At 31.2% G+C, this 14,930-nt stretch overlaps 1 long non-coding RNA gene across 1 annotated transcript; it reads right to left on the minus strand.

Annotated features, from left to right (window-relative positions):
• Positions 1-8,863: 8,863 nt before the first annotated feature.
• Positions 8,864-10,491, minus strand: LOC133033919 (uncharacterized). Its single transcript, XR_009685938.1, has 3 exons — positions 10,123-10,491; positions 9,947-10,016; positions 8,864-9,224 (listed from the first exon to the last, which is right to left on the minus strand). It is a non-coding gene; the product is annotated as an uncharacterized LOC133033919 (long non-coding RNA).
• Positions 10,492-14,930: the final 4,439 nt, after the last annotated feature.

Here is a 14,930-nt window from a genome sequence, read left to right on the forward strand (position 1 = left end):
AACGCTGGATTCTGATCTTGATCGAATAAAAGGTTGCTAGAATGTTTAACATTTTAGGTGAGCTGACAACTCTATTCAATGGATGGTAGCTTTGACTCTCGCCTAAACGGGACACTGATATCAGTTTGTTGAAAACCTTGGAAATTATTTAGGATTGAATTTTTAAGTATTTTCTCATATCATTCCTACTTGCTATGTGCTTATAATTTCTGAATTGTTTTTGTGTGTTAAACCATTATTTAATTTCTATTTGTTGATTTCTATTATTTTGTAGTATCCTGTTTTGTCAAAATGAATGCCATGTTATCACTGTTGACTGAAAACAAGCTGAATGGATCTAACTTTAATAAATGGAATGAGAACATTAATATTGCTCTCATAGGAGAAAGTGCCTTGTTTGTTTTAACTGAGCCGTCACCTGAAGTGCCTAGGGACAATGCAACCAAAGCTGTGAAAGAAAAGTATGACCATTGGCAAAAAGCAAATGACAAAGCTCTATACTTTATGCTTTCTAGCATGGTTGACACCCTCAAAACTCAGTTTTCTAAAACCGAGAAGGCTGCTGAAGTTATGACGAAGTTAAATGAGCTATTCGGTAAGGCATCGCTTCAGTCACGCTTTGACGCGACTAAGAAGTACATTAACGCACGGATGGAACCTCATCAAAACGTGCGTGATCATGTTCTCCTCATGTCCAGTTATTTCCAAGAAGCCCAGGATCATGGTGCTGAAATGGACAGTGCTACTCAAGTTAGTCTTATCTTGAATAGCCTGACTCCAGCATTTCTACCATACACATCAAATTATGTCATGAATAAGAAGGAAATTGACTTTCATGAATTAGTCAATGACCTTCAAACTTATGAAAATTTGATTGGAGGACCCAAGAAGAAAGGGAGTAAACCTCATAATCCTGGTAATGGTAATGGGACGATGAAACCTGAAGCAAATGTTGCCTCTGCTTCAAAGCCCAAATCGAAGAAGAAGTGGAAGAACACCAAGAAGCGAACAAAAGCCATGAAAAAGGCTGCTCCTTCCGGTGATGCTACACTTAAAGGAAAGTGTTTCTACTGCAATGAGAAAGGTCATTGGAAACCCCAGTGTCCTAAACTTCTTGCAAAGAAACAAGGTATTTCCATTTATAAACTTTAAGAGTTTTAGTGAATTATTATCCAATTGGATTTATGATTCTGGACTAAACTTTGTTTATTTGTTTTCTTCTTCTTATAGGCCAAGCTACTTGAACTCAATTGAGTTGGATCAGAAAGCTGGACCAAGGGTGAAATCGTCCAGATGAAGATGAAGCTCTTCAATTTTTGAATTAATTGTTTTAGTTTAAAGACAATTTGGATTTCAAATTTTAGTCAGGGATATTTATCCCTGTTTCTCTCATATTGTTGCAATACATTTTTTTAATAAAGTTTTATTTTCGAAATCACCATTGCAATTTATGAGATTGAGCTTCATTTATTTTATCTTCATCAACAATTACCACATTATATTTATATGTTTGTATGTGTAGTGTTTTTATTATTGATGCAAATTCTATAATATTTACAACTCTTCATAGAGTTATATTATATAAACACTAGAAATTATTTCTATGTTTATCAATAATTGTTAATTCTCATACAATTATTAAGAATTTGTTTAATAAAAGGATCTTATGATCTGATAGGGGTGGAGAAAAGTTAAGAAAACTATGCAGTTCAACGATCTTTTATATCTAATGAACTCTGGATAGTATTCAACTCCACATAAACTCTATCACACTAAGAGAATCATGATCTTTACAACCTTTAGGGGTGGATCATAATCTCTATATACTTAGGGGTGGAGGTTATCCATAGTACCCTATATGTATATTCTTAGGGGTGGAGTCTCTTCCACAATTCCCTATGAAACACATATCTTGTTTAAACATAGAAGTAATATAATGAGTCAGCTATTGTCAATATAAATTCTTGATCTTGATTGTATGTTCCATTTCGTTTATACTGTTGTAAGTAAAAGTTTGATACCTTTGAAAGTTCTTTGATAAAGTTTCACACTACCTTAATTGAGTGGGAGAATTTTAAAGTTCTATACCCATCTTCATTAGGTTGATAATTGTGATAGGTACTTAAGAACACTACTGAAAAGCAAATCTAACCATTCACATGGATAGGTATAGCTTATCATAATTATGAGAATAAGATAAAGAACTCTAGTTCAGTCCATTCGAATGACTTGAACCAAGAATTCTTAATCCTCATAAAATTTTATGGTATCTTAATTTTGATTACTTTAATCTCTGGCATGTATTTTTCACTTCAAATACTAGTCTGCTATGTTGATGACTTAGTCTAAACTTAAAGTTTCAGACTAACACAAAAGTCACAACTAGGTAACTCTCTAAACAATCAGAGGTTAAAAGTATTATTTAACCAGACATTTGCTATTGAGTGGGAGCTATCTGAGATGTAATCAAATAGGGAACATTAGAAGATATTCAAGAAAGATTTATGAAAGTGATCTATATGTCAGATATTAAAGAACTGTGTATCAGTTGTCTTTGTATCTCACCATCTAATTTCGATTTATATGAGATGGTGCTTACTTTGGGGGTGGAGGAATTATTGAATAATAATTCAAGCTCTACCAGAGAAGAATTGTAACTTGGTCTATTCGAAAATACCAGAAAGTTATATCACTGAAGAAAAGTCTACACTGTATTATCTCAATTACATATTTTAAAATATGAGAGATATGTCTTTCGTTAATTCAGATGTACTTTTAAAACAGTAAAGATTTCAGTATCCCTTGATGAGTAAAGCATATAGTAAAGGGTGTTTCATAAGAGTACTTATGAACTAGTTTCCAAAAGTTTGGGTGGATTCAAATATACTACACTTGATCTGAAGATCAAGACATCAGATTGACCTATTTGCACAGTTTGTTTTATATTAGTGCAAGTGGGAGTTTGTTAGGTTTTATGCCCTAAATAAAATTCTTTACAATCTGATTAGTTATCAATATAAGAAATTTGAAGTGATTGATGTTTGCATGAATTTTACATGCTAATGGTTTAATATGTTTGTTACATTCATACACACAAAATCAGTTAAATCCAGATCATATGTCTATTCACAATTACAGTATCGTCAACACAGTGGAATGTGATTGTGATCATATGAATCAAAAGTTTTGGTCCCTGTTTCATCAGTGTTATTGGATTTACACTAATGTGATAATGAGCGATGATGTGTACTTACACTTGGAGTAAGTGTTATGTTCTTTCCAGGACATTAGTAAAGTATACTAGTTTCGAATGTATGGAGTATACATTGGACTGGACCGATATTGCAACTAAGTTAAGATATTAAAAACTTACCGTTATACATATCTTTCCAAGTCAATATCAGTAGTTGATCTTAAGATTAAAAGAATCTAAATCCTGATATGCTTAGGCTCAACTCAGGAGTGCTATTCATGTTCTTAGATTTATTAGTTAAGCCTACTTTCGGGTCAGGGTGATACGTATATTTCGAGAACATGATACTATGATTGAGTGGGAGTGCTAAACATAAATATGGAATCTATAGCTTCTACTGGTGTATAGAAGTTAAGTGATGATTCACTTCGAGCTTAGCAAATAGAAGTAAATGGATGAGCTCTTGTTTAACTGACTAATTATTAGATCACTAAACACCATTTACAGGTAGCTAAGTGTTTTAAGGGGCAAAATACATTGAGGGGTGAGAACGGTAAAGAAATCCCATCTCGATGTAAATCATCTATATAGAGGATCTTTAAATCACAATAAGATTATAACAATGGTTAAATGAGATAGTATATTGGTATCGTGAAACATACAATATGCTCTATATAAGTCTGAGAGTGCAATTCTAAGTTCTAAGAGTCGATTCAACGAAGAATTAATAAGTAGGAATTTACTTGGTAAATTTGGTTCACTTATTGGAAGCTCAGCATATAGATCCATGGTCCCCATTCTAGTTGAGAACATTCTGCTTGTAAGACTCATTAATTGATTCGTGATTGGTCAATTATAATTCTAAAGTTAGACTATGTCTAATTTTATGAATTTTCACTATGCAGGGGCGAAATTGTAAGGAAAAGAGTTTTCTAGGTTTATTTATTTATTAATGGACTTTATATGTCTAATTAATAATTAAATTAAATGACAATATTATTTAATAATCTATTTTAGTTATTAAATAATTAGTTTTGGCATTTAAAAGGTTAGAATTGGAAAATTGGCATTTTTGAGAAAATAGAGATAAAATTTGATAAAACTGCAAAATCAAGTGAGGCCCAATATAACACCTAGGCCGGCCACTTAATGGAGTTTTTCAAATTAATATTTTCATTATTTTAATGCCAAATAATTCTAAACCTAGACCTAGTAGTTGCCTATAAATAGAAAGTGATGGCTCAGTCTCAAAACATGCTTTCACAAGTTTTCAGATCAGCTTTCTGACAGAAATTTCTCTCTTCAGAAAACTGAGCCTTCCCCACTTTCTTCCTTGGCCGAAATACCTCTCTCTCTTTTCCCTTCATCTTTTTCGTGACCCTAGTGAAAGAGTAAGTGCCCACACACAGCAAGCAGTAACTCAATCATAGATTGGAAGACTGTGAAGGATCAAAGCTTGAAGAAGAAGGAGATTCGGGCTCAGATCTTGTTTATACTCTGCTACAGAAAGGAATCAAGGGTTAGAGATCTGAGTGGAAGGAGACATTTATTCCGCTACATCAATGTAAGGTTTTCTTAACTTTATATGTGTTTAATTTATCGTTTTAGAAAGTTCATATTTAGGATGTTAATAAACATACTTGTGAGTAGATCTAAGATCCTGGTAAAATAATTCCCAACAATACTATCACTTCCAAAAGAGATTAATCGCTTGGCGAACATGGTAAAAGCTCTATGTGATAATTTAATGGCGCATGATTCAGAGAGTTTTAAGGATAATAACTCAAATAACGAAAGTGATGAGGTATTTTTTAATATAGTAGAAGCACCATCAGATGAATACATAGAAGAGACTGAGCCTAGAATTGAAGAGAAAGAATCCTTTGAAGTGGTTGAAAATTTGGATACATTGGATGCTTGCTCAACAAATGATGATCTCAATTTGGTGAATGAAGAAACATCCATCCTCAATGATGAAATTATTGATGATCAAATCACAGTCAAGGATGTGGATGGTCATGAGGAAACTGAACAACCAATTGAGAGGTTATTTGAGAAAAGCAAGAAAGAGGTGCCATTGGTGGCAGAAGAATCACTCGTAGTTGTTGATTTGAGGTTGTCAACACCACTATACTATGAACCACCAATGGACCCTTATTTTCCACTAATGTCGCATTCTCCATATTGTATTCTCTTCGAGTTACCAAAGGCTTCTCCCCAAGCTCATCATCCAAGGTCTTTTGTTGTTGGTGGGAATTTTGGTTCAAACTCATTACATGCCAAGCTTGAGGGCATCTTCAAAAACAACTTTCAAGTTGTCTTGCATGACGCTTATTATGGGCGTCAACCGCTTGTTGATGTGACATGGACCTAAGGTAAGCTTTCTTCTCTTTAACTTTTATTTTCACATTGGGAACAATGTGAAAAATTAGTTTGGGGGAGGGGCTTAATTTTAAAATTTTTTTTGTTTGATTGTTTAGTTGTTTAGTTAGTTTTTTTTTTTTTTTTGTTGTCGTGGTTTAGTGTGTTGTTAATTAAGCCAAGATCAATTTTGTTGTTGTTGTTATTTGTGATATGTCCTAAAATTTTGAAACTGTGTGCTTAATTCTGTTAACTCTTTGGATTAGTTTGGATGCTTGTAAAGCCTGTGTATGAATACAATTTGACGATCTGTGAAATATGTTATAATTGTTTTACTATGGTTTGTGGTAAGATTGATTGAATAGCTTAGAACTTGCATATCTTATTCTTTTGAGGTGAAATCCTTGACAACATTTCATAGGAACATGATTTAGGCAGTTTGTTTGGATAGTTTGAGCCTTTCAAGCCTACCATAATATGAATATCCTTTGTGAACCCTTTTGAGCCTAAACCTGTTTTGTTTCTTCACCCATTGAACTAAAAGATGTATCCACACTATTGTTTTTGTCCTCATTACATTTTGAATGGTATCATAAGCCTTACAATAAGTTTGGGGGAGTGAAATATATAGTGTGTGGAAGTATTGAAGAAAAGAAAAAAATCTATCGTGATTGAGAAACATGTGAAAGAAAAAAAAAAAGAATTGTAACTCGGCATCACTTGAAAAAAAAATGAAAAAAATCAGAAATAAAAGAAAATTTCATTGATGTCTAGTGATTGGAAAAAAAGTAGAAAAAAATCTCAATCATGGTTAGTTGTGGGAACACTTCGGGAAATTTTAAAATTATGAGAAGCTTGTGGGTTCTTTTGTGCTTATGATATCTTTAGCCAAAATTGTCGTTTATTTTCCGAATATCCCCATAAATTCTAACCTTAAAAAGTCCTTTTGATTCCGAAAAGAATGTTGTCAACATTAGTGGAGAGAGGTAAGCATGCAAGCATATTGGCTATTGGTTTATGGACTAGTTTGATGGAGTGAAACCATTTTTACATTATTTCGATACTGAAGTTAGTTTGTATCTCTGCATTGTGTGATAAAATGAGCATCCTAATTAATTGTTAGAGTTTTTAGAATTGAAAATCTAGTTTAGTTAATGGAAGGAAATTTCACATGAGCCAGCAGTAATATAATTATCTGATAGCTTAGTTCATCGAGTTTTAGTGTTAGACTTAGTCTTACTCGAGGGCGAGTAAGAATCTAGTTTGGGAGAATTTGTTAGGCTATTTTTAGCATACGTTTTGGGTCACTTTTTATAGTTGTTTTCCTTCTTTATTATTATATTTGGAATAGAATTACGCTTGTTTTCTTTGGTTTCAGGTTTCACACTTGGAATGTATAAATTGATCAAATTTTGGAAAACAACAATCTATAAAATAGAGAAAATTCTGCGAGAAAATAAAGCTGAAAATTCAAGCCTAAATTTGGCTATGTTCTAGTCAGATTTTGGAAAAATTCAAAACATAAAAGTTTTAGATTTACTTTTCTTCTTTCCAATGCATTTTGAATCAACTCATTTGGAGTTCGTATGTGACAGTTATGAACATTTTACTGAAAGATGCTGAAGCTGTCAAATTTCGCTCCAGTAGTCGCGACCACCACTTCCCATGGTCGCGACTAGGAGCCAGGCAGCGAGCATATTTTCCGTATTTTGCCTATGGTCGCGACTAGACTTTATGTAGTCGCTACTAGGGGCGAAAAACGAGATTTTTGGGCAGTTTTTGACTTTTTCAAAGCTAGGAACCCTAATTTCTTTTTAAGGGGCTCGTGTTTTAGAAGGAAGGGAGGTAGAAATTGGACCAAAAAGTGAAAGAAGGAGGCAGAGGAAGCAATGGTGGTGATCCATAATGCAATCACCAACTAGTTCTTTCTTAAACTCTTAATTTCTATGTTAATTTCTGTTTTAGTTTTGATTATGGATGTTAATATGGATTTTATGAACTAAACTCCTATTTAGGGAGATGATGAATGTTGATTGAAATTACTTTTGGTTAATGATAATTGCTATTTCTCCTTTCTTGATTGTGAATTTATCCATATTTGTGTTTAATTACATGTTTAAGATTGATCACCTTCTACATGTTCTATGATCCCAATTCAAAATCTGAAAAGTGAGAATTGGGAATGCTAAAATTGGATAAACTAGGTTTTGATGTGAAACGAAAGTATTTGCATAGCCTGTGTGACATTTAGATTATTGCTTGATGCTGATTATATGTTAATCTATCTCAGAGATGATTAAATAACATGTGATTTAGGACCTAAAAGATCTGAAAAGAGTTAGGTTAATTTTTATAATCTGTCATTCACATTGAGAAAGAGAATAGTAATTAGCATTAACAATTGGGTCATTAAATCAATAGGATTCTTTTTCGTAAATATTCATCCATAATTAATTACACTTTTTATTATAATTATCATGCTTTTTAATTTTTAGTTATTTAATTATTCAACCTTATTATTGATTCTACCAAATAGAAACAAGAATTCAATTGATTGGTACTTAGCTACAGTCCTCGTGAGAACGATCTCACTTACATGAGTATTACTTGTTAAAACGATATGTATACTTGCGTGTTGGATTTATCACAACAGCAGGCATCGATTTTGAGGAGACCTAAGATGCCTAATGTCTAACTATATCCCCTGTTGTTTTAAAGGTATCAAACCATAACTAAGTGACTCTATAGGCCAAATTAATGTCACATTCAACTGTTACCGGGCATAAATAATGAAATTTATAAAAAGGGTAAATGGCGGCAAAACTCCCAAAACTTTTATTTTGGTTTCACTTAACCCCCAAAACCCAAATTTGGGCGGTAAAAGCCCCAATACTCGTATTCAGTTAGCAATTTACCCTTTCCATTCATTTTAGGTGTTAAGTGTTGGGTTTTATGCCCTAAATAAAACTCTTTACAATCTGATTAGTTATCAATATAAAGAATTTGAAGTGATTGATGTTTGCATGAATTTTTCATGCTAATGGTTTAATATGTTTATTACATTTACACACAGAATCAGTTAAATCCAGATCATATGTTTATTCACAATTACAGTATCGTCAACACAGTGAAATGTGATTGTGATCATATGAATCAAAAGACTTGGTCCCTGTTTCATCAGTGTTATTGGATTTACACTAATGTGATAATCATCGATGATGTGTACTTACACTTGGAGTAAGTGTTATGTTCTTTCCAGGACATTAGTAAAGTATACTAGTTTCGAATGTATGGAGTATACATTGGACTGGACCGATATTGCAACTAAGTTAAGACATTACAAACTTACCGTTATATATATCTTTCCAAGTCAATATCTGTAACGCCCGTACTTTTATAAAAATACTAATTTTATTTACAAGCGTTAAATGCGGAAAATTATAATGTCGCATTTTTATTTAATACTTGAAAATGTTCACAACTGGCCAGTTTTTGTACAAAAGACATAATAAATAATAACTGAAATAATTGCGACATAAACTTAATAGCGTAAATAAATAAATAGAGTGTCCTAGACCGCCCGCAGTTATATGGCCCTCAACGAGTTCACACACACAAGCGTCCAAAGTTTCACTCGCCACCGGCATTCTAGACTTTCAGTTACCTTGGTCTGCACATGGTAATTTGATAAGGGTGAGCTACTAAACTCAGTAAGGAAATGTGTGTCAAGTAGTCATAAAAATAAAAAATAAAACTTAATTAAAATGCACATGCACACATTTAAACAGATAGCAAAACATAAACTTAATTATATCACTAGTCACTATTAACTAGGTTCTAAGCTAAATCACATAAAATGATTACGCCCAAGTCCGACTTTGGCAAATAAACCCGAGCTATTGGACTAAATGGCGGAGGGCTGGGTTCAGTAAAATCGTACCCACTACTAAATGGCCCCCTATCTACCATATAGACCCAACAGTCAAGTATTTAACCATTATCTTCTCGGTCAAACCATGTCACATTATAATCTACCTAATTTAAATAATGTCAAACTACTATACATTATTTAAATAACATAACAATCATAATTAAATAATGTGAATCTTATAAACACACTATTTACATACATACTTAAATAACATGAATCTTATAAACATATTATTTAAATATATATCTTTAGCAATGGCCATGCTCTAATACTGTAAACATACATAAATAACATGAATCTTATAAACATATTATTTAAATATATATTATACAGTACATTAAATAACAAACATTAAAGAGTCAGGCAGAAGACCTTAGTTAACTTCTCTTTTACTATTCCCACTCTTTCTATGAATGTTATTACATACAGAAAACTTATGTTTTTCTACTTAATTTCCTTACCTCGATTGTGGAGTCCTAGCCTTGATTGCAATGAAAGTGACCCTTGAGAAATAATTATCTTATGAAAAACCTAAATTTCATACTTATTAATTAGAACATATTACAATGGTATATATAAATATATATATGAGAACTTGACTGTGAATCTATAAACCCAAAATCATAGAATGATATACCTTAATTAGCTTCCAATGAGATCTAGTTGGGCACCAAAACTTGAACTTAAAATGATAGATGTATGGTGAGGCCAATATGATGTAAGATATATGAGAGGATGATGTTAACTTAGAGTCTTAGCCTTGAGTTAATGAGGGACAAGAAAACAATAGTTTGTGGGTGGTGTTTGGTTTTATGGTGACATATTAAGCCGAGCTAAGGAGTTAAGGCTTTATTCTAAAATGAAATAAGTGAATATATGAGGGTGATTGCAAGGGAATTTTTGTATGTAAATCTGTAATAGAGATTGGTGTGAGCTATGTTTACACTAATGACCCCTATTTATAGCCTTAAGCTTTAGCTAACATACCTTAAACTATATCCCTTAATCTATGCCACGATCCCCATCTAAATATGGTTAAGCTTTATAAAGCTATTAAATTAAACAATTAAATAACTAAGCCCCAGACTATTCGGTCAAAGCTTCAATGATTTCCCTATATGAATCAAATTTAAGCTGACAAATAGTTTTGATCTTGTTAATTGTTGAGAGCTTTATCCTCTCTAGCCCACACGTATACAAGCTTACTAGAGTAGGTTATATACGAACCTCCTTAAACTTCTAACAATCTTTAGTAACTTCACTCATTTATCCCACGTGTATCATATCTTCTAAAAAAATTATTCCTAAGCAATTGTACAACTACTAATATTACTACTCAATAATAATAAGAATAATTATAAAAATCTTTTCCTAACTTAATAATATGACCACATCGTATATGACTAAGCACATAATAATTTTAAATAATAAAAGTTATAAGAAGGACTTAATGCTAAAGCAAGACTTATTCATAGATTGCCACTAGTAAGATTTTAATTTTATGCTTAATTAATTACTAACCAACCCCATTACTTATATTACACACATATACAGTATGGAAGTAGCTTACAAGTAACTAACCCCAATTCATCAAATAAACCCAACAATTTCTTAATTAATAATTCATTTTAGTTTACTATAACATGCTACACGTGCATGCTTTTCATGCATAGCATAAAATCACTATAACTTTATTATCATAAATTTAAAGAAGGTCACTCTTTTACTAATTTATTAATCCATTCACTACTTCCACATCGAGAAATCTAGACTATTCTAATAATAATCAAATATTTTGGTTATTACAATATCAGTAGTTGATCTTAAGATTAAAAGAATCTAAATCCTGATATGCTTAGGCTCAACTCAGGAGTGCTATTCATGTTCTTTGATTTATTAGTTAAGCCTACTTTTAGGTCAGTGTGATATGTATATTTTGGGAACATGATAGTATGATTGAGTGGGAGTGCTGAACATAAATATGGAATCTATAGCTTCTACTGGTGTATAGAAGTCAAGTGATGATTCCCTTCGAGCTTAGCAAATAGAAGTAAATGGATGAGCTCTTGTTTAACTGACTAATTATTAGATCACTAAACACCATTTACAGGTAGCTAAGTGTTTTAAGGGGCAAAATACATTGAGGGTTGAGAACGGTAAAGAAATCTCATCTCGATGTAGATCATATATATAGAGGATCTTTAAATCACAATAAGATTATAACAATGGTTAAATGAGATAGCATATTGATATCGTGGAACATATAATATGCTCTACATAAGTCTGAGAGTGCAATTCTAAGTTCTAAGAGTGGATTCAACGAAGAATTAATAAGTAGGAATTTACTTGGTAAATTTGGTTCAGTTATTGGAAGCTCAACATATAGATCCATGGTCCCCATTCTAGTTGAGAACATTCTGCTTGTAAGACTCATTAATTGATTCGTGATTGATAGATTATAATTCTAAAGTTAGACTATGTCTAATTTTATGAATTTTCACTAAACAGGGGTGAAATTGTAAAGAAAAGAGATTCTAGGTTTATTTATTTATTAATGGACTTTATATGTCTAGTTAATAATTAAATTAAATGACAATATTATTTAATAATCTATTTTAGTTATTAAATAATTAGTTTTGGTATTTAAATGGTTAGAATTGAAAAATTGGCGTTTTTGAGAAAATAGAAATAAAATTTGTTAAAACTGCAAAATCAAGTGGGGCCCATTAACACACCATGGCTGGCCACTATTTGTGGATTTTCAAATTAATATTTTCATTATTTTAATTCCAAATAATTCTAAACCTAAACCTAGTAGTTGCCTATAAATAGAAAGTGATGGCTCAGTCAAATCACAAGTTTTCATAACATCTTGTGACAGAAAATTTCTCTCTTCAGAATAACTGAGCCTTCCCTACTTTCTATACCTGGCCGAAACCTCTTCTATTTTCTCCCTTCATAAAATTTCGACCCTAGTGAAAGAGTAAGTGCCCACACACAGCAAGCAGTAACTCAATCATAGATTGGAAGACTGTGAAGGATCAAACTTAAAGAAGAAGGACATTCGGGCTCAGATCTTGATTATACTCTGCGACAGAAAGGATACAAGGGTTAGAGATCTGAGTGGAAGGAGACATTAATTTCGCTGCATCAATGTAAGGTTTTCTTAACTTTATATGTGTTTAATTTATCGTTTTAGAAAGTTCATATTTAGGGTGTTAAACAACATACTTGTGAGTAGATCTAAGATCCTCGTAAAATAAATTCCAACAACTGGTATCAGAGGCAAGGTAATTGATTTGCTTGCAAGAAATTTGAGCTTTAAAACGATTGTTTGTTATTTGGATGGTTTCATGTTGTATTGAGTGTTACATGATGATTGTTGATGTTTGTGAATTTTTGTGAAAAATAATTGAAATTTTGTTTCTGGAATTATTTTTATTGGATAGTATGGAAAAAATTAAGCAAGTTCTTTTTTTACAGAACTCAAATTCGATTTAATTTGAATTAGTTATGATTTTTTGAAGATTCGAAAAAAGATAGGGATGCTGAGCATTACCCACACGCGCGGCCAGCAGGAATTCAGACAAGCACGGGCGAGCTTGCTGTCTGAATCCCCCCTTGCGCACGTGGATCCTTGTCTGATCCCCCCCTACACGCGCGGGAATGCTGCAACTTCCCCTGTCCGCCGAGTTTTCTCGGCTATTCCCTCAGGTTGCGCGCGCGGACGGTATGCAACGCATACCGTCCGTACAGCTCCCAAATTTTTCGTTTTTCTTCATTTTTTCATGCTTTTTCATGGATTTAAGTTTCGATTTTTGTGTAGTTTTGTATTTATATATTTACTATTCGTAATTCAATTCTAATTATCATAATTAATTTATTTAATATTTTTTAAAAAATTTTAATTAATGATATTAGTGTAATTTGAATTTGAAATTAGTAAATATCTATCTTTTTGCTTAATTATCTATCTTATTTTTAAATTTGATTATATCTTATCTTATTTTTAAATTTAAGGTCAGATATTAAATTTTTTTTAAATAATTTGACCTTATTTAAATTTAAAATAAGATAACTATAATCATCTAATTTTAAATAGATGTAAGATATTTTGCTAACTTTTAAATTTTGTTATTTTATTTATTTAAATTAAATTTAAAATCTGAAAAAGATATTTCATTTATCTTTTTTAATTTTTTATTTAATTTTTATTTATAAAATAACATTTAATTTGTAAAAGTAGTTAGCAAATTTTGAAATGATATTTAGGTTAGTTGAAACCTAATTTTTCAAAATTGTAGGTTTAATTTTAAATATTTATTTTAATAATTTCGAAATTTAAATTAATAATATTTTTTTGAATTTAAAAAATAATTTTTTTTAATTTTTTTCTTGAAAATTAAATTTATTTTTTATTTATTTATTTAATAATTTATTTATTTAAAATTAAATAAATCCTACTTCCAACTATCCAGCTAATTTTGTTGCAGGAGTATATGGTTTTAGCTTATGTGTAATTTTTCAAAACCTATTATTACTTGATTGCAAATAGCCATGGTTAACTTGTTGACAGATCCAATGATCTGATTTTAACTCATGGCTCCCTTGGTCAAGTTAATAATTTGTAACAGGTAAATTTTACAATCTTCTTTCATCTGTGTATGACCTAGCAACATGATAGGATCCATCCAATTGTGTACCTGTGTGAGCCTATGTGTTTATTTTATTATATAGATGCATATAGGTTGTTGCTAAATAAAATGTCACACCATGATAGATTTTATTTAGGTCCATTTAGTTATTGGACCTATTCAATTAATAACAGTTATTTATTCGGGCCTTGTGTGAGAGTTGGGAGCCATAGAAGTGGGTACGACACACTGAACCCAGCACCCCCTCACATGAACTACCCCAATTGTGAAGGCCCATTTTGAATAACTGTACTAGGTTAATTATATTAGTTTGACCTAATAAAATTGAATTAGCAACATAATTAACTTTTAAAATATATGAAATTTATTTTCATTTTAATATTTTAAAGTTAATTTTAAGAAAAACACTTTTAGTTTTAGATATTATTTCTAGACAAACTATTTGTATTTTTCTTGTATTTAATTAAATATAGAATTTTAACTAACTAGATTCTTTCTGGAACTTATTTAATTAAATATTCCTATTTAAGTTATAAATTAGTTGTATCAACTGATTTTTCTTATCTAACTTAAATTTGAATATTTTATTTAAATTTTAAATTAAGTTGAGGAATCCTAGGCATTAGTTATTAAAGATTCTTAAGATATTTTTTTTAAGTTAATATCTTTTTGAATATTAACTTAAAATGGAATATTTTCAAATTAAGTGGTTATAACTTAATTTTTGATATTTAATTAAATCTAAATTTGAAATTATTTAAGTTCTAGATTTTCTTTCTAAACAACTCAA

The sequence above is a fragment of the Cannabis sativa genome, chromosome 2, assembly GCF_029168945.1.
Source record: "Cannabis sativa cultivar Pink pepper isolate KNU-18-1 chromosome 2, ASM2916894v1, whole genome shotgun sequence".
Classification (NCBI taxonomy): Eukaryota; Viridiplantae; Streptophyta; class Magnoliopsida; order Rosales; family Cannabaceae; genus Cannabis; species Cannabis sativa.